Raw genomic sequence first — 21388 nt, 5'->3', positions numbered from 1 at the left:
GTCATTGGTCCAAAAAACCGGAAATGTGCTGAAAAAATAGGCGGTTAAATTCAGTTATTCCAAGACTCTGTATTCTGATGAGATGGCAGTAAGGAGTCATTTGACCTTTATTTGTGGTCATCCTGTCTGGAGAAATTTAACTTTGGCGGCATGTTAACCCTGAACAGCCTCCTGATCTAGGCAATGATTTTAATAACAGTTACTATGCTTCTTCTAGGAATAGTTTATGTGAAGCACTGTGGCAGGAAAATTAGGTCTCTGAACTCCTCACTACCGTGCTTTCCGGTGGGCAGCATCACTACCATTTTATTGACAAGAAGTTTGGGCGGAAGGTTCAACCCCATTTCTGAGGCGGCTTAATCAGCGGCAGAGCCAGGATGCAAGAGTTTGGTCTGATTCCCACACTTGTGCTTGTTGTAGGCTACTTTTCTCTACACTCAGTAATTCTTCTGGAGGTGTTAAGTTTAACCTGGCTTTTGTTGACCTGAGTGCCAAGCCCTGACAGTCCATTAAGAGAACTAAGGAAAAACATGTCACTGAATAAGAAGTCTGAAGTTTATTACATTAGTTATCATACAAATAGATTTTGGAAATCACTTATCTAATTAACCATTATGATTATTAGTCAGTTGTTTCTGTGGAGACAACTCTATCTTATTACTCAAAATAGACACTTGTTTATGCACGTACTTCTGTGCATTCTAGACATCAGCACGTGCAGTTCTGGCAACGGGAGGAAGGACTCCTATTCTTTGAGCGTGACGTCTGTAGGCTAACCTGAGTCCTATCTTGTTAATACTCCTAGTTGACCACCTCTGGCTCAGCCCTCCTCAGTGTCACAGCTGGAGAGCAGTGGCTCTCAAAAGTGGCTATACTTCGGAGTCATTGGGAAGTGATTGTCCATGCCCAGAACATCAGCATCCCGGCGGGTGAGAACCAGGGATCAGCACTCTTAAAATTCCCCAGGTGTCTCTAACGCTGAGTGCCAAGCGCTTTCAGTGTAATCGGTTGCAAGTATTTCTACACAAATACGCACGAAACTCTCTCTCTGCAGGCATGCCAGAACATGAAACAGTGATTCTCTAACCAGGTTGTACACTGGAATTACTTGTGGAGGAGGGGCTCAAAACCTACATGGTGGCTGGACCCCATTCTCACCAGATGTTTTAGTAAGTGGTCCCTGGAGGGGGCAGCTCAAACATCAGTGTTTTTAAAAAAAAGCCCTCCACCTCATGCTAATAAGCAATCAGGTTTTGAAGCACTGACTCACACCTACTAATCTTGGGAGGAGGCCTCTGGCCCAAGTTTATTGTGTTTCCACTACATTAATTTATAGTAAGGCCTGATGCTTTTCAATAGATATCTTCCAGGTTCTAACATTAAGAGTTCAATAGGAAAAAATTAAATTTAAATAAAATTTTTCAGCTGCATAGGGGTGAACATCTTGCCAACTTAGCTATTGAATACTGGTAGTGTCAATTATTAAGGAAGTCGTATTGGGTATCTGTGAGGGACAGGGAGGTCTAGTTTAGTTTTTCTATTTGGCCTGTTTCCTATAATTTGAAGCCCATTTCCCTCATAGAAATGAAGAGCTTAAAACAACAAAAGCAACAACAAATCAATGACCATAGCACATTATGTTAGAAAGTTAAAAATGCTCAAGCTGTTTAATAATGTAAAATAACCATGCTTGTATTAACTGTTCAATAGTAAGCAACTATCTGTCATTTGAATTTCTTCCCATTATTTCGGCCCAATGGTAATTCTTTCACTTTTAGTGTGTGTAGCTTGCCTGTTTATTCCCTTTCCCTCTTCAGATTATAATAGTTCTGAGTCCACAGTGGCTCCTTTATCATTGTGAGAGAGAAGTTTTCTAATGACTCAGATTTCTAAATTAAACCTAAAATGTTTACTGCAAAGATGCCAGGCACACATTATGCATCACTGTTGCTATACAATAATATAATTCAGATAGAAATTACTTTCGCAAACGGCAATCAATTTTTGCTACTACTTCTTGCTTTCTTGACAATCTGGTCAGTGGACTGTGGAAAGTGCTTTTACTTGATTACTTACGTTGTTGATAATCATTGTGGTTTTTGGCAGAGCTAAGGCATTATTTCACAGACCTGCATTGCAATGGGGAATGGGTGTAACTTTAAAACCCAGCCAGAGTTCCTGTGGCTTTAGCCAACACCAAGGAATGTACAAACTCAAGCACAATTCTTATGAGACTTCATTATTTTTTTATGGTGGTTTGCCATGGGCCAGTCCACACAAGGGGACAGGGTAAGCAAATATGGAACCATGGAGGTCTGAGGTTCCTCTACAGCTCAAAGAGTCTTATACTGTGGAGGCCTCTGTTCTATATGGGGACATAAAGAACACCCTGTGTGTCTCACCTAATGCCCAGGACACATATCCTTTCACTTGGAACTTTGGATTTGAAAGGAAGGAAGCATGTTTAAAAATGTGTGTGTGTGTGTGTGTGTGTGTGTGTGTGTGTGTGTATATATATGTATATATTCCAAAACCTATGATGCCACTTGGCTATCTTCCAAAGACAGAGAGAACCACTACTGCAGGCCGAAGGCTTTATTTGGATCTAAATGTTGAAAAAGGAATAAAAGAAACAGAGACCTGAAATGTGGCAGATACCTTTTTTGGAAGTGACTTTATGAGAATAAAGAATGATGGAAAGAAGCAGAGCTATATTGAATGATTGCTTTATCACATTTTGCCAACTCCTATCCTTGACTTTTCAACTTTTTAAACATTTCAAACAAATCAGCTATTCCGTGGTTGAATTCTGCGGGAAGAAATTGACTCTGATTAGTCCAAAACCACCTCAGCAGCCAACTGAAAGACTAGAACTAGTTTAATTTCTTAAAAAATCAACAAGGGTTTCAGTTATAAAGTGGAATATCTGTCTTGCTAGAACCTAAGCTAAGACCTCTAATTCCTTTTAGATAAGTCAGTGAACAGCTGTCAGATATGTGAACAAATTTTGGACACTTGAGAACTGTGACTTGGAACCAGTGACCTGGAGGTCCTCTGTCCTTATTCGCGCACCCCTGAGCCACCTGCTTTGGCACAATACACAGTCATTATAGACATGGCATCACCCAGTTGTGAGAATCCACTGGTGTGTTTTTAGAATTTCCAGTATTTTTCTAGTTCAGGTGGCACTTACTTTGGACTGCTTTTGGTCTCGATGTCCCCATCCTATTTAGTGACACCACCATCCATCAAGTCACTAAAATCAGAAACTGTCATTATCTTTTAGTTGATAAGCCTTGTCTATCTACCTCTGTGTCTCATGAGTCCCTCGTCTTGTCTGTTACCATCACCTGACTTCAGGCTTCTTCTTGAATAGCCACATAGCTTTTTCACTCACCCCCCCAAGCATCCTTTCTTCACCTTGCTGCCAGATTTTCATCTTAAACCAGAGATCAAATGTTATTGCAGTGCTTAAGTTTTTCTTTGTCTCCTTGATTATGTTCTGATTCCTTCTGTTATTCCTCACCCTGGTCATCTAAGACTGCTCTGGTCGCCCTGCCTTCCGACTGATGTGCTTTCTGACTCACGTGCCTCCTGATTCACATGCCTCTTCTTCTCAGCTCTGGTTTTACTGGGTTGCCTTTTCTTCTAATGGCATATGTTTCCATACGTTTCTGTGTTTATAGCCAGTTGCTCCTGCTGTTTGTTCTGCCTACAATTCCCTTCCTCTTTTTCTTGAGAGATCATAGCTCACTCCTCTTGCAAAGCCCACATCAAATACCCCTGCTCAGAAGTCTATTCTGCCTTATGAGACATGGGATACTCCTTTTAACACTTAGGTGTATCTGTTGTCATACTCCTCCCCAGACCTACTCATTCCATAAATATTTGTGTATTTATGTGATTTTAACATGAGTTCCCTAGAGACCAGACCTTTTTTTCACCCTTATCTTCCTAGTAATTGGCACTGCATCTGTCCACGGTAGAGGCTCCATCAATATTAGATTGAATTAGCATTATGAGGGCTCCCCTGCTAGCTCAGTTGGTAAAGAATCTGCCTGTAATGCAGGAGACCCAGGTTCGATTCCTGGGTTGGGAAGATACCCTGGAGAAGGAAATAGCAATCCACTCTAGTATCCTTGCCTGGAAGATCCCATGGACAGAGGAGCCTGGCGGGCTACAGTCCATGGGGTCGAAAGAGTTGGACATGACTTAGCGACTAAACTACCAGAATTATGAAGCACAGCCTTTCTACATGGTAGCTCCTGGAAGCACTGCAGATTGGGAGTTGGAGATTCCAGCCCAATTCCCTATCAGACCTGCCATTGTATCTTACATGGGTTGATCTGTATGCCCCTTGAATTCTTTTTGAGCTTAAAAATTGAGAGTAAGTCTAAAAGTGGCCAGCTACTTCTTTCCTGTGCTGTTTGCTCCGTCTGGCCTCTTCATGAACTCTCACATCTTCTATTAATAATCATTTCTTCTTATTGCCTCACCTTTGCTCTTGTGTCGGTACTGCCATAGCCACTCCAAAGGCCAGCTTACCTTGCACTTCTACTTCCAGTCTTGCCTGAACCTTTCAGTCTAGATTTTCTTTTGTTGAACCTCTCTAGGACTTTAGAATCTCTTTCCTACTATTCATGATTTTATTACATATAGATTTATACTGTTTGATAGCTATTTGACTACGTAAGTTTTTTTTTCTGCTCAGTTCAACTGAGGACTACTATAGTGTATAGCATAGGGTTTTAAGACCCTGATGCTGGGAAAGACTGAAGGCAGAGGAGAAGGGGGCAACGGAGGATGAGATAGTTGGATGACATCATCGACACAATGGACATGAGTTTGACCAAACTGCAGGAGATAGTGAAGGACAGGAAGCCTGGCATGCTGCAGTCCATCGGGTTGCAAAGAGTTGGACACGACCTAGCTACAGAACGACAAGCTTGATGTTGTTGCCAACAGAGGCATTCCAGTGTCTTTCCTGGAGGCCTTGGATTTGCTGTACCAGATATGTACACATCTGCTTAAACTTCAGATATAAAATGGGAAACATAATAGCACCTATCATATAGAATACAGAAGAGAAAATATATCTGAAACACTTTTGTACCTGATGAATGTCTTGGTAAGTGATAGTTATTATTGTTGAGAACAGTTTTAATCAGAACCTGTTGAAACTGTTTTATCTTCTACCCAAAGCCTACATAAGTAATGACTGATCCTTTGAGGTCTTTATCATGTTGCTGGATAATTACGATGACTAGTTTGGCAAACAGTCAGGTCATGCTTGGTTCTGCATTGCTCCACACAGAGTGCAGAATGGCCAATGCAGGTACTGACATCGTGGTTTGTGCAGTGGTGTCTTGTGGCCCAAATGAACCACAAGAGCTTATGAATTGTCCTAAAACACACAAAATGTGATTCATTAGACATTAATAAACAGAGTATATTTTTGGTGCTATCATACCCAGACTATAAGGTAATTGAAATAAATCTGAGACATATCTCCTGAAAGAGGTCTACTCAATCTTCAGCCAAAGGAGGAAAAAAAACCTACAACCCTATCTCCACAACACAATGACATAGGAAGTATTTGTTTTTAAAACCATTTCATTGTGCTTTCTTAATTTCTCATATCTCATCTCAGAAACTCAGAATTAACATGGCAAAAGTCCATTGCTTTGAGTTTAGGAAAAAACAATATAATTTTTCTCTATCTTTCATAGACTTTGCTTGTTGGGCCAGAAGCCCGACTCAATTGGACACAGCTGCACTCTGAACTTACATCACTAGTTAACATTTCCACTTCGAAGCATTCATTTGGCTTATTTGTTCCAGAAGGTTTTCTGTTCCCTGAGTAAATGTTTCGCTATGCTGTACCCACAGATTCATAAACTAGTTCAGTGGCTGATTTTTCAAGACTGTGATTTAAAGAGCCCATGACCTATTGAAAAAGCTGCATCTATTTTCACCATTGGATATGAGGCCTGCCCTATACCCTGTTGCAGTATAAGTTAGGTTTTGTCTTTGGCCCTGAATTTCCACCTGTGAGGCTATTTTCTACCCGGAGAGAGTTAAATCTGCAGAGTTCATCTGGTGTCTCGTTCTTAACTGTACCCTAGTCCTTCTTAAGGCATTAATAGTTCAGTGGTAACTCACTCCAGTATTATTGCCTGAAAAATCCCATGGATAGAGGAGCCTGGTCGGTTATAGTCCATGGGGTTGCAAAGAATTAGACATGACTTAGCAACTATGCAAAAGTCATTATGATTGCTCATTCATACATGAAGCTTGTGAGACTGAAATTTGGAACTATTTTAAGATTTTTTATAGAAAAAGGATGACCTGGGTGAATCAGGTTTTATGATAGAAATGATTTTATCCATTATGGTATTTGAGGCAACAGGCTTTAATCCTTATTTCCCAAGTTGAATTTGTCTTTCTATACTTACTATGGGCTTCCCTGGTGGCTCAGACAGTAAAGAATCTGCCTGCAATATAGGAGATCTGGGTTTGATCCTTCAGTTGGGAAGATCACCCAGAGAAGGAAATGGCAACCCACTCCACAATTCTTCCCTGGAAAATCCCATGGACAGAGAAACCTGGCAGGCTTCAGTCCATGGAGTTACGAAGAGTCGTACACGACTGAGCAACTAGCACTTTCACTTTCCACCGTGCCTAGCTGGGAAACCTTAATTATGTTACTGAAGTCCTCTGGGATTCAATATTACCATCTAGAAAAATGAGGATAATAATAACACCTACCTGTTAGGTGGCTGTAACACTGGTACCCAGTAAACACAAAAAATACTTACTGTAGGCTTCTGTTGGTGTGTTTCTCATGAAGAAAGACCAAGATTCAAGTACTTGGTCCTTGATTTGGAGTTGTTCATTGACTAAAACCCAGGCAGTATAGAAGAAATAAGCCTAGCAGTAGGAGAGCAGCTAAATGCTGGAACTACTCACTGCAGGGTGGCAGGAGGAACTGGGGGTTGGGAAAGCTTGGGACAGTACAGGAGCACACTGCTGGTGACTGTCATTCTGTTGGTGGGACTCGGCATCTCTGTGTGCAAACACCCTCTATTTCACAGATGAAGCAACTGAGACCTTGTCATATGTCTCACTTCTCTGCTTCAGTGAGATTCAGGGTATGGGGAAGATGATTTCCATGTTTCCCTCCTTTTCACTTTAATCCCTATTGAATATTGGGACAGATTTTATCCAGTACACCAGACGTGTATATTACCTACCAGACGTGCTTCAGAGGTGGTGAGAATTGTCCTCTAATGGACAAACAGGATGTGGTTGTGTGGAGGCAGTGAGACTGGCTGGAGAACTCCCTAAGCTGCATGCCAAGTTGCTCTGCTGACACCTAGCTGAGGCCAGACAAGCCTGCCCAAGGCCAGGGCCCTGGCTAAGGAAGGGTGGGTCCTGGGAGCTTACTGCTATGACACATAGCATCCACATCACTGGTTCCTTGAGTCATGTTGCCACTTGTTCCTCCACTTCCAGTTCTCCTGTTCTCAGGCATGCCCAGCCAATGACTGGGTCAACAGTTGAGGTCTGTAAACCTTGCAGACCTTTCTCAGGGATTAAAGGGCTGCCCGTTCTGTGGCTACTGTGGTGCCTGGCGCATTCTCCAGGATGGCTGTGCATAGGAAATATACTTCTACAGTGGAGACTATCTAGTATTTTATGTTGACATTGGTGTGTGGTCCCTATGGAATATTGGTAAGATGAGGAAAATAGAGGGCATGACATTTTAATACATGTCAAGATGTCTTTAAGGGATGAGAAAAGCCTCTAATTAGCTAGCACCTATTTGGAATGATTCCATATGTTATGTGTTAAGACACTGTTGGAGAGCTTGGCCAGAGTTATACTCCTGCATTTTTAGAGTACTTGTAAAGAGGAGTGTTTTCTCCATGAGGATGTGAGTTACTTTGGGAGACTTGGTTATTTCTTCTTAAGAGTCTAATAGCATTGTTCAGTAGAACTTTTTGTGATAGTAGTTACATTCTGTAATTAGCCGCTAGCCTCATAAGGCTCTTGGGTGCCTTGAAATATAGCTAGTATGACTGCGAATGGGATTTTTAGTTTCTTTAATTTTAATTAAACAGCCAGTGTGAATATTACCTACCATACTGGACAGCACAGGAGTGCAATACTACTGCCTAATTTATGGGCAGCATACCCAATCATTATATGTTAAATTGAATTGAACTTACATTCTTTAGGGCACTTGCTAAAAGATACCTGTATAATATGGTTTTCAAATTTATAGCATAATTTATTTTCAGTAAGTCTAGATTTTCTATTCATATAACACTTTAACTAAAAACTTATTCTAATCCAAACCTAAACCGTCATTATTACTATTGCAGTGTTTTGAGACCCCTGGGCTTGGGGAAAGGAGAATCCCGACAGTGATGCATGACTGTTTTGCTATTTCCATAAATATACTTTATAGATCCTCTCTGCCTTCCACAGGGCTTCCTAGATCATTTCCCAGTGAAACTGGGAAACTGGATATTTCATATCTCCACTGTCTCTCGGCTGCGTGTGCGGGGGGAAGAGAGTGAGTAGCACTTGCTATTGAGAGATGTCTAGGTTTGAATCCCCATCTGCAACTTTGGAAAAATCATTTAAATCTTTATAACTTCAGTTTTTCTTATCAAATGAGAATGAACTGAATTTTTTCAGCCCTAGTTGTCTTTCAGAGCTGAAGCATAAGAATCTTTGATTTAAAATGTGTGTAAATCTTTCTGAGCTGTGAAACACTCTACAAATATTTATGGCCATGGCTATTGTTGTTTTTTATCTCAACTGAAACTGGAGCATTTATTTTGGCCTCCATGGCATATTTTTCCACTCCCAAAACTAACTATTCAGCCACTGCCTGTGATAGAGCCTTATCACTGAAAATATTCAGGATTTAATATACTATATTATATGCCTCATAATCATGAAGTAGCATCTGTTAAATGCCAGTCTGCATGGTATAGAGCTGATCTTTGTGTAGTAGATTGGTTAAATGAAGCCAACTTTTCTGTGGTAGGAGAAAATTTGAAGAGTTCCCACTCACATTCAATATTGGCTTGATGATATACTTGCTTCCTGAGATAAGGAGAAATCTACAAGGTAGATTTATTGCATGAACTGCAAATTTTGTTTAACCTACATATAGATTGTCTAGAGAGGAAACTAAGTCTGTGATAGCAATTTTTGATCTGTCAGGTGATTGTACCTGGATTTCTTAATCTGCCTTTAAACTTGAAGATAAGGGGCATACCTAGTTCTTCATTCTTTCTGAAAACTGTGCTCCTGGAATCAATTGTTTAGAAGTATAGTACATATATAGTGAGTTGCTATTACAACTCATACTACATGAAGATATGGACTTCCTCAGTGGCTGGCTCAGTGGTACAGAATCCACCTGCCTTGCAGGAGATGCATTCCTGGGTCAGGAAGATTTCCTGGAGGAGGGCATGGCAACCCACTCCAGTATTCCTGCCTGGAGAATCCCATGAACAGAGCAGACTGGCGGGCTCTATCCATAGTGTCTCAAAGAGTTGGACATGACTGAAGTGACTGAGCATGCATGCTCATGCAGATACACAAGGAAAAATGTAACTTCTGTATTTTTCTGTAGCTTATCTGAGCTTTCTCTTGAATTTTTAATCTGTTGGGCAATAAAGAATGTATCATTATCATTTGCTGTATAAAAAATTACCCTCAAGGGCTGCAGTTTAAAACAATAAATATTTATTATCTCATGACTTCTAGGTCATTAATCTGGGTGTGACTTTGCTTGGTCATCTGGTTCAGGGTCTTTTAGAAGGCTGCATTCAAGGTGTCATCTAGGGCTAGTTCTAGGATGACCAACTGTATGGGGTTGCTCAAGACTGAGTGGTTTCCTGGGATGTGGGACTTCATTGCTCATACTGGGAAAGTCTTGGGAAAACTGAGATGAATTGGTTACTTTCCTTGAGTTTCATCTGACATCTAGACTGAGGGATAATCTTTCAAGCTCATCCATGTCAGGTGGCAGGATTTAGTTCCTCATGAGTTGTAGGACAGAGGTCCTCAGCTTTTTCTTAGCTATTGTTCAGAAGCTTCCCTTAGATCCTCATCACATGGACCTCTCCATTGTGCAGCTTACAGCATGGTAGCTTGTTTCGTTAGAACAAGCAAAGGTGAGAAGAAAAGTGAGCAAACTGGAAACCAGAGTCTCTTTTAAATCAGATCTTTGAAGTTCCAACCCAACACTTCTGCTATATTGCATGTGAGAAGAAAGTCATTAGGTCCAAAGAATACGCAAGCACAGTGAATTATTCAAGGCAGGAAATAGGGAGACATCTTACGGAGCTGCCACTACAAGGGAAAAATAGTAAAATGTAGTCCATTTGGCAAATATGGGTAACAGTAATTTTGCGGTAATCATTCAGAATTTAAACTTTTCTTCTCTTCCTTTTCTGAGATGGCTTCTCAGTATATAGCAAGAAGAAGATCTACTGACCTCATGGCCATGGGAAAGAGGGACCTCAGACCATCTGTGCTGCCCTGGCTCCTCTGTTCTCTACAGCAAGGTCCTTTTTATGCCTGGTGACTGCTGTTCAACAGCTGAAGTTGGCAGCTGGTGGACACATGCTCTGTAATCTCATGATTCAGTAGGGGCTTGACTGTCCTCTCTGCTGATTTGGTGTCCTATCCATTCTTGTCTCTCCCACCTGACCCCCTAGCCTAGCAGCTCCCCTGAGGCCCTTACAGTAACCCTCTGGTAAATTCTCCACCCAGTATCATCAGATGTAGCCTGTTTCCTTTCTCAGGGCATGTGGAAACTTCTAGATGGTCTTGAGGTCGTATGAGGGCTGAGGGCGACTCCAAGGGGCTAAACTGAGCTTTCCTTCCGGCGCCCCACCTCCGCCTTCCCCACATACTCACACCATTCAAACAGTGTTCCCCGGATGCAGCTATTCTGTGACAACTTGCTCTGAGTCCCAAATGAGAAAGGAGGCAAAAGCACCTCCTATTTGCATACACCTCATTCTAGGCTCCCACCCCCATTTTGGGGGAGGGGCGGGCGTGGGGTGCGGAGGAGGCTGTGATGTTCAGTCCCATGTGCAGGCTCCTATACCCCAGGCACATGTTAGACCTGCCACTCATGGGCCAGGTCTGGCTCTTGCTGTGTTAAATGAGGTCAGGACAACTTGGAGTGGTTTTCTTTCCTTTCTTTTTTCCCTCTCTTCCCAAAGGTTGGCTTTCATGACTGTTGTCTTGAAGTGGATTTGTAAACGTCAGATTTATGACCCAAAGATGATCAATGGCCTCTTATTCCTTGCAGCAGTAAGCCTTTGGCTTGGCTGGTATGTCAGAGCTGCGGAGGAACATAATTTAAGGGGGAAAGTGTATTCAAAATGCCAAAAATACTATCCCCATTATATGCTTTGGGTTTTATAGCTGCAGGTGACTTCTTGGAGTGACTGACAGCCCTGGGTTGAGGTTCAAGGGCCTACTCATTCTAAAAATGGAGGAATTACTTAAAAAAATGCTTTTCTAGTGGTAGTGCTATGAATCCAATATTTTAGTGCCCAAAACAGAGGTTTTCTGTGGGGTTAACCCCACAGATTGAAAGAACTGAAAAAAAGTGTATGTTTGTGTGTGGAGATGAGGGGAGGGGTGCTTAAAAAGGGAACAAGGACTGAAAGTGAAATGTAGGCTGCAGGGAAAATAGAAAGCATAAAATGTACATAGTGGGAACAAAATGGTTAATAGTTCTTCTCTTCCTAACCCTCCCAAGCAGCTGCATCCAGGGAGGGAAGTTTGCCATGGAAACACAGGAAGTATCAGTGATCTGGGCAACAAGGGAAGCTTTTCTTGTTCTATCCAAACTGGAAGTAGCTCCCTTCCCACCAAAATGCCTGGGGCTATACAACACTTCTCTTTGCGGTGGCACAGGATGTAGAGACTGAGTGCTTTTTATGGCAGCAGGCAGCCAAGGATGGCAGTTTGTAGAATACACTTAGAGGAAGAACATACTCTGAAAAATAGAGTTGATGAGGAATTTGAATTAAAGGTGAGCTTTGAGTAATTACAGATAGAGAGATAGCATTAAATAATTGACTTTATTTAACACAGGAGAGTGTCTTGACACAGGAGAGTGGCCGTTTTAACCCAGAGGGAGAGACACAGACACATACAGAGAGGGGTTCAGCGTCAAGCAGTGTAAGAGTTGGATCCGAAAGAGGAAGGACTTGTAAATAGGACCACAGCAGAGATACTCCCCTCAGCCACACCTGGACATGGATTATGAAAAATTTCTTAGTGATGAGGGATTGTAAATTAACATCAGCCCTACACTGAATTAAATATACATTAAACTGCACATAACATTCAGTTTAAGGTATTTGAATATGAATTGTTTATAGTTTTTTTTCCACTATGGGATTTGAGTGATTCTCAATGCATTCCTTTTTATTTAATTTTTAAATGACATCTGCAGTTAAAGACCCCTCCTGATAATGTTACGTCTGTTGCTTCACTGGGAGTGTCTAAATAATAAATTTGGGTACACAGTGTGACCCAACCAGGCTAACAGCTCCCCTTACAGAATGCAGCTAACTGAAGCTCACCCCCACTCTGATATACCATGATTTACAAATGCAAAGGACAAAGGGAAAAAGGCACAAGATGAGAGAGGCTGACTGAGATACAAGATCAAAGGAGGAAGTGCAGAAGAGAGTGAGCAGGTAAAGGGTAGCATGACTATTGAGGGTCGAGAGAATCTGTAAAGCTGTGGATGGATCTGGGAGGAAGGGCCTTGCATAAGTTAGACGTGCTTTTGCTTTTGGCTGAAGAATGAGGAAGGGATGTTTGAGGGATGAGGAATGGTTATGGTAGTGGGCTGAAAGGGCGTTGATTCTGTCCTGGCTTCAAAGACAGTTGGTACAAGTTCTTGGGAGAAAATACTAGCAAAAGCAGAAGAAACTGTTTTTCTCTGTGACCCAAGTGAAATGGTGGAGTGGGCATTCCTTCCAGTAATAGACTTGAATAGTGTTCCTCCCGGCCATCTTGGGCTTCCCTGATAGCTCAGGTGGTAAAGAATCCGCCTGCAATGCAGGAGACCCCAGTTCGATTCCTGGGTTGGGAAGACCTGCTGGAGAAGGGATAGGCTACCCACTCCAGTATTCCTGGGCTTCCCTTGTGGCTCAGCTGGTGAAGAATCTACCTGGGTTCAACTCCTGGGTTGGGAAGATCCCTTGGAGAAGGGAAAGGCTACCCACTCCAGTATTCTGTCCTGGAGAATTCCATGGGCTGTATAGTCCATGGGGTTGCAAAGAGCTGGATACAACTGACTTGCACTTTCAGGCATCTTGAAGAATTGCTGCTGCTGTCTCATTAGAAGGCAGCCTTCTCCTGAGGGAGCACCTGTAACTGAAGTAGTGATGAGGTATTGCCCTTGGGCGACTTCTCGAGGCCATCTGCCAAAGTGGGGATGGAGGGCAGCTCTGGATCAGAAGAGGAAGCTGAGGGGGTCATCCATGGTGAGGCGCTTGTAAGAGTTCACGTGGCACCACCTGAAAACACGTAGTTATAATTAGACCAAAGTTCCTGGGATGCTGTGTAAAAACGTAGAGTCATATATCAATGGTATACTTTTGTACAGCATTTCTATTAATATACCCCTTCTGTACCAGGCTTCCCAGCTGGTGCAGTGGTAAAGAATCTACCTGCCAATGCTGCTGCTGCTGCTAAGTCGCTTCAGTCGTGTCCGACTCTGTGCGACCCCATAGACAGCAGCCCACCAGGCTCCTCCATCCATGGGATTTTCCAGACAAGAGTACTGGAGTGGGGTGCCATTGCCTCAATCCCTGGATTGGGAAGAGCCCCTGGAGGAGGAAACAGCAATCCACTTCAGTATTCTTGCCTGGGAAATCCTATGGATGGAGGAGCCTGGGAGGCTACGGTTCCTGGTGTCACAAAGAGTCAGACACGACTGAGTGACTGAGCACATAGCACACTGCGTTCTAGAAGCATGCTATTGTCTCCATTTCAATAATTAAGAAACTGAGGCTTAGCAGTTAAATAATGTGCTTACTGTATTAAAATGAAAAGTTTTAAAGCCAGGATTTAAATCACTATTTATCTGCCTACAAAACTTATTTATGTTGCCCACTATGCTCAATGAGCCCTTCGGTGCTTCTCTGCCAGGCCAGTACAATCCCAGAAGCAGTTGAAGTAAGAACTTTAAAAGGGCAGGTCATGTGCCAGATCTCACACACTTGGGAGATAATGGCCAAATCAGCTGGAAATGTCAACAGAATCCTGAGGACAGTGGCTCTAGGTACAGATCACATAGTCTCTGGTTAATGGGAGGAGGAATTTTTTGGCTAAGCAAAACCTGAATATGGGTAAGTTTGCTCATGGTTGTATGATCAAGTGTTTGGGCACTACATGTGTTAAGGGTGGGTATTGATTGGTTCACCAGTGGTGGTTATCTTGGCCAAGTTGCTTAACTTGCCTAAAATCCATTTTCCGTCTATAAGATGAAGAATATGAAAGCATGTGTTTTCTAGGATTATTGTGAGAATTCACCACAAATACATACTGTGGCAGATTATATTTTCCAAAGATGACCACACCAGTATACATACCCCAATCCCACACGTGTTTCTTAAATGTGACTGACATTCTCCCACTAAAAGTTGAGGTCTATATTCACTGTTTGACTCTGGGCCGACCTGAGTTCTCTGGTCAATGGATATGGCAGGAGTGATGCTATGTGACTTCCAAGGCTTGGTCATAAAAATGATACAGTGTCCACCTGTTCCCTTTCTTAGGCTATTTGCCTTTAGAACACAGCTATCGTGCTGTAAGGAAGCACAGACCAACTCACATGCAGAGGTCAACATGGAGAGCAAACACGGCCCCCTGTAGACAGTCATCACCAAACACCAGACATCAGTGAAGGAGCTTTCTGACCATTCAGGTTCCTAGCCTTTGAATCTTCCGTCGGCAGCTCCAGAGAGCAGAGCCCAGCTGCTCCTACTGTGTCCCATCCAAATTCCTGACCTGCAGTATCAGTGAGCATGACTCATTACTGTTCTGTGCCACTAAATTTGGGGGTAATTTGTTATGCATCCATAGTAACTGGAACAGACTATGATACCATGTAAATCATACAAAAGAAAAATAAGATACCTAGGGAATTTAAGTACCCCATTTCCTATTCATTAAGTTAATATGCATTTGCTAGAGCAAGTGTACTCAATCAAGAGTCATTCTGGAATCTAACAACTTCGTCACCAAATTGTCAGGGATATAAAACGAAAACAGAGAAAGAGACACAGTGATACTTTTTATCTACAGATTAAACATGGTCTCTGGGCCCTTTTAACTTTTTGACAGAGAAAACAAACTTCTGTTTGCTGATCTCTAACAAATATTTTAGCTGAGTGCTCACAGATTTACTTTTAACTAAAGCTCTGTTCAGGAATGAGGAAATTCTAATAAGTAGCTCAGGGGTGGCTAACCTTAGCTCCTGTAGTAATAATAAAACTTTATATTTACTTGGGGTTTTTACATCCTTAATCTCAAGTGGGATTTTTTAATTCCTTTGTACAGATTTAGCATAGAGGCATACAGTAGCCATAGAATATAATGTGTGTGTGTTTGCTTCTCCTTGCAGCTGCTGGGGTATGTGAGTGTGTGCATACCAAAGAGAAATATGTGCAACTGAGGATGAAACAAAGAAACTAGTGACCACTTTTGGCACTTTTGTACTTGTATTAAGAAATACAGCTCTGGGATAGAACCCTGAGAGGATTTGTAAACTGGCACTTGCCCAGTTGCTATGTGGTTACAAGGCAACCATCTCACTCTTGGAGAAATAAATACCATGGAAGCATTGGGCAGGCAAAGAAAGACATTATATAGTTGCTTAAAGATTCTGAAGGTCCAAGGTTTTACTTTAATTGCAAGCTGACAGGCTAGCCTGCAATAGTTTCAAGGATGCAGTAGAGTTGAGACTGAGTCAGAGGCAAAGGACGTATGTTACTCACTCACAGCAATAGCAGGAGCTGGAGAATCAGCATTTTACACCAGTTCCTAGGTCGTAGTTCTCATGGGATGTCTTGAAGAGCGCAGACAATACCTGTAAACACAGTGAGTTTGTTATAGGAAAAGAACAGGGTTTGTTAGGGAACTTGCATCTGGTGTAATATGCAGTCAACATGCTTGATCTTTGCTTCAGGGAGAGGCATTTTCTTTATTATAAACTGGACAGTAAGCATGCCTGCCCTTTGCTTCATGGGGAAACACTATCTCTATCTTTCAAGGCTGTAAGTAAACCTGATCTTTGCTCTGGAGGAAGATATATCCATATTTTAAGGCTGTTTGCTATATGAGTATGCTTGAAAAAATATTTCAAAACAAAGGGAAGTCAATATCTGTGCAAACGAGAAGTGCAGAAATATTGAGATTCAAGGAAAATTGTCTCCCAGTGGTAATTCCCATTCATCAAAGATCTAAGGAAATTGCAGCACAACTTATACTTTGTTCAGTGATCAAAGGTCGATTATATCTATATGCATTAGAGAAAGTATAGATATTAATGTGTGCACTGTAATTTGGATTTGCATATTTTTTTCCATCTGGACTGTCCTTCAGGGTGGTCCCCATCACTGAGACAGCAGACAGCCTTAAAAACATTGTTTCCTTTGAGTTCAAGTTTATCTTTTCCTGTTGGTTTGGGGATTAGGTGGCTGTTGAGACTCTGAACGTCATAATTCACAATGACACTGTGAAGTGAGTAGAGTAAGAGGAAATTACTCCATGGCTGGTATGAGGAAAGAGAACACGAAAGTGACAGACTGGGGGTGGCAAATGCAGAAAGGTAGTAACAAAAGCTGCTTCTGAGACTTGCCTAAAGGAGTAAAGGAGGCTTATTGGGGCTCAGCTGCTTTGGGTTAAAGAGGATGTTAATCGCTCACTACTTTCAAATATATTTTCAGCCATTTTACTGCTCTGCTAATTGGCTGCATCCTTGTGGAAAAAAAAATAGACAAACAGCTTATTGGCCCAGGCAGGTGCCAAGAAAGATTGTTTTGTTTTGTTTTTTTTTTGCCTGAGCTCTTGCTGGAAACAAAAAATGTCCTTGACAAATTAACATCCAAATTATACCATATTTGTGGACTAAAAATCATGCTACTAAGAAATGTCATATGCATTCATCTCTGGCTAGTGAATTACCAGGGACATCGGGAGAAGCAAATACAAAGCCACTCTGAATGACTGCTTTCACAGCCCAGGTTGCAAAGGAATCCAAAGATTTGGACTCAAGATGAGCTCACAATAGAAAATTATAAGGTAAGAATCCATCATAGGCAGTAACTTAAGATAGAGACAATAAAACAATTTTGTTTCAAATAATTAGATAAAAAGAGATAACAGCTATGAGAAAAGAATAAGATAAAATGAAAAATATATAAGAAAACTTGGGAAAAAAACAAAAAAATCAACAACCAAATAAATAGTTGAATTCTGCTGCTGGCCAGGATGGGATTACCTGTTTCTTTCTTAGTGGTAACAGTTGACACTCTGGACAAAGCATGACAAACAAGCACCTGAGAACCTTGGAAATTTAGCAGAAGCAGACAGATTGGGGAAAGGAGTCAAAGTTTGAAGGAGTGACCTATACAGAAGTAAATTTGTGATTTTTTTCCTCTCAAGTTCTCCATCTTGCATTGAGATCCCCAATTGCAGAACTGTAGCTACTTTTTTTTTAATTTTAAACTTTTTATTCTATATTGGAGTATAGCTGATTATACTTTACAGGAGACTCAGTGTTAAAGAATCCATCTGTAATGCAGGAGACTTGGGTTTGATCTGTGGGTTGGGAAGATCCCCTGCAGAAGGGAGTGCCACTCCACTCTAGTATTCTTGCCTGGAGACTTCCATGGACAGAGGAGCCTGGTAGGTTATGCTCCATGGGATCACAGAGTTGTACACAACTAACACATTCACATAGGTGATTAACAATGTTGTAATAGTTTCGAGTGAACAGCAAAAGGGATAGCCATACATATGCATGTATCCATTCTCCACCTGCTCCCCTCCTATTTGGGCTGCTATATAACACTGAACAAGTTCCATGTTAAACACTAAGATGAGATCTTTCTGGCCAGTTCTGAAAAAGGGATACCAGAGAGGATGTGGAGAATGTCAGAGGAGAGAGTGGAAGAAAGGGACCCCTAATTATGTCTTTGAACCAGAACTAATTCCAGGCTCATGCTGGACTTGGGCAAGCATGGGGCGGGTACCTAAAGCAGTATGGCAGCAGCTTTGAAACCTGAACTCGTAGCGGAGCCACTGCCCAGGGAGAGTGAGACAGACTTGTGTTCTAGACCTAACCGAGTTGATTGTCTGTAAAACAAACAAATTCTCCAAGACTTTAGCAGGACCTAATGTTTTACAACAAAACTCATAACGTTCAACATAAAGTTAAAAATTACCCTAATGCCAAAAACAAAAAAGACCCCAGGAAAATGTGACCAATTTTTAAGGGAAAAAGACAATAAACACAAAATTCCAAGATGACCCAGAGTTTAGAGAGCAAAGACTCTTAACTCAGCTATTACTATGCTTCATATCAAGATATAAGCACTCAATGAATGGAAAGATAGAAGTTTTATGCTGAGAAATAAGAAACTATAAAATAGAACCATGTAGAAATATTAGAACTGAAGTACAATATCAGAAATTAGAAAAGAATCCATGGATTATCTCAGCAGCAGAATGCAGATGACCAGTCAGTGAACTTAAAAGGTAGATCAATAGTAATTGTTCAATCTTAGTTGTTGTCATTGTTTGGGTACTGAGTTGTGTTCAACTCTTGTGTGACCCCATGGACTGTTTCTCACCAGATTCCTCTGTCCATGGGATTTCCTGGAGTGGGTTGTCATTTCCTTTTCCAGGTTATCTTTCTGATTCAAAAATAGAACCCATGTCTCCTGCTTGGCAGGTGAATTCTTTGCTGCTGAGCCAACAGGGAAATCCTTCCAATCTTAACAACACAGCAAACAAACAAACAAACAAACACATATTAAAACAAAAAAAAAGAAAAGAAAAATAACCTAAAAATGAACAGAGGCATAGGGACTTTGGAGACAATAGTAATATGTCTAACATTTTCATCATTTGAGTTCCAGAAGGAAAGGAAAGAGATTGGTACAGAAAAAAAAAAATATTGAAGAAATAATTACTGAAATCATCCCAAATTTGAGAGACAGAAATTTACAGATTTAAGAAGTTCAGCAAAACCCAAACAGGATACACACAAAGAAAAATGAGCCCAGATATATCATAATCAAATTGCTGCAAACCCAAAATAGGAAAAAATAAATCTTGAAATAATACATTCTGTGCAAAGAGACAACAATTTGAATAGCCAAAGATTTCTCTTAGGTCATGAAGGTCAGAAAACTGTGGAACTATATATTTAAAGTGCTAAAAAAAAAAAAGAATACTGCCAATCCAGAGTTCTGTGTTCAGTAAAAATATGTCAAGAAGGAAGAAACTCTTAGAAAAGAAGGAAACTATTAGAAAACTAAGAGTTTATTACCAGCAAATCTGGTCTAAAAGAAACACTAAAGGAAGTTAATTAGGCTGAGGGGAAATGATACTGCAGGGAAACTTAGAACTTGAGGAATGAAAGAACAATAAAAATAGCGAATATCTGGGGAAATTTAAGGCTGTCCTCAAGTTCTTCAAATTACAACAGTTGAGAGCAAAAATTATAACTGTGGTGGAATTATCAATGTATATAGATATAAAGCATATGACAGCTATAACATAAAAGGAAGAAAGCAAACAGATCTATATGGTTGTACCATATTTTACTTGAAGCGCTAAAATATTAAATCAAAATAGACTAAAAATTAGATATGCTCTTTTGTTTGTATGGCAGCCATGAAAAATTATGCAGTTTATGCAATTATAGTCCAAGCATCAATGCAAGTTTAAATAGAATACCAAAAAACATTAAAAAATAACCAAATAAGCTTCATACGATTGTAAAATAGTTATTGACCTAGTAACTCAGTACATGGCTTAATCATCTGGCTGACAACTGAAAAAAAAATATAATAAATTGAAAGCTAAATATAAGAAAATTGTCAGAGACACAGCAAAAAGAGATTAAGCAATCAATTTTGTTGACAAGGTGAGGCAAATGTCTTTTGAAAGGTTTAAAAGAGTATCTAAAGTGAATTAACTGAGTAATATAATCATTCATCAGTGTTTTCAGTTTCATAAGCGTTAGTTCACTGCTTATATTTTTAAAAAGTTTATAAAATATTTGTTAATGCCTTGAGTTTGGACCCTCTGCATGGGATGGGATTTTTGTTTTTATGCATTTTTATATTTCTATGCACTAAAAGGTGATAACGTAGTACTGTATAGAAATATACAACAAACTGTGGGAAATTCTTAAAGAGATGGGAATACCAAACCACCTTACCTGCCTCCTGAGAAACCTGTATGCAGGTCAAGAAAGCAGCAGTTAGAACAGGACATCAAACAACGGACTGGTTCCAAATTTGGATAGGAGTACATCAAGGCTGCTTGTCATCTGTACTGTCACCTGCTTATTTAACTTACATGCAGAGTACATCATGCGAGATGCCAGGCTAGATGAAACACAAGCTGAAATCAAGATTGCTGGGAGAAATATCAATAACCTCAGATATGCAGATGACGCCACTCATGGCAGAAAGCAAAGAAGAACTAAAGAGCTTCTTGATGAAAGTGAAAGAGGAGAGTGAAAAAACTGGCTTAAAACTCAACATTAAAAAAAAAACCAAGACCATGGCATCCGGTTCCGTCACTTCCTGGCAAATAGATGGGGAAACAATGGAAACAGTGACAGAATTTATTTTCTTGGGCTTCAAAATCACTGCAGATGGTGACTGCAGCCACAAAATTAAAAGATGCTTGCTCCTTGGAAAAAAAAAACTATGACAAATCTAGACAGTGTATTAAAAAGCAGAGACACCCACAAAGGTCTGTCTAGTCAAAGCTATGGTTTTTCCAGTAGTCATGGTTATGGATGTAAGAACTGAACCATAAAGAAAGCTGAGCACCGAAGAATTGATGCTTTAGAACTGTGGAGTTGGAGAAGACTCTTGAGAGTCCTTTGGACTGCACAGAGATCAAACCAGTCAATCCTAAAGGAAATGAATCTGAATATTCATTGGAAGGACTGATGCTGAAGCTCCAGTACCTTGGTCACGTGATGTGAAGAGCTGACTCATTGGAAAAGTTCTTGGTGCTGGGAAAGACTGAAGGCAAAAGGAGAAGAAGATGGCAGAGGATGAGATGGTTGGAT

The 21388-nt window shown here is 40.8% G+C and overlaps 1 long non-coding RNA gene and 1 other non-coding gene across 3 annotated transcripts; one reads left to right on the top strand and one right to left on the bottom strand.

The window, feature by feature from the left end:
- The first annotated feature begins 4026 nt into the window (after positions 1 to 4026).
- On the top strand, positions 4027 to 4099 carry TRNAY-GUA (transfer RNA tyrosine (anticodon GUA)). The gene has a single exon. It is a non-coding gene; the product is annotated as a tRNA-Tyr (tRNA).
- Positions 4100 to 12109: 8010 nt separating this feature from the next.
- LOC104970949 (uncharacterized) lies at positions 12110 to 20866 on the bottom strand. 2 transcript variants are annotated; one of them, XR_009495141.1, is made up of 3 exons: positions 20522 to 20866; positions 16065 to 16156; positions 12110 to 13580 (listed from the first exon to the last, which is right to left on the bottom strand). It is a non-coding gene; the product is annotated as an uncharacterized lncRNA (long non-coding RNA). The 2 variants fall into 2 exon arrangements; XR_804374.4 differs by having other exon boundaries at positions 16069 to 16156; positions 20522 to 20865.
- Positions 20867 to 21388: the final 522 nt, after the last annotated feature.

Source organism: Bos taurus, chromosome 1 (genome assembly GCF_002263795.3).
Source record: "Bos taurus isolate L1 Dominette 01449 registration number 42190680 breed Hereford chromosome 1, ARS-UCD2.0, whole genome shotgun sequence".
Taxonomy (NCBI): Eukaryota; Metazoa; Chordata; class Mammalia; order Artiodactyla; family Bovidae; genus Bos; species Bos taurus.
This window is presented reverse-complemented; position numbering and strand designations above follow the sequence as displayed.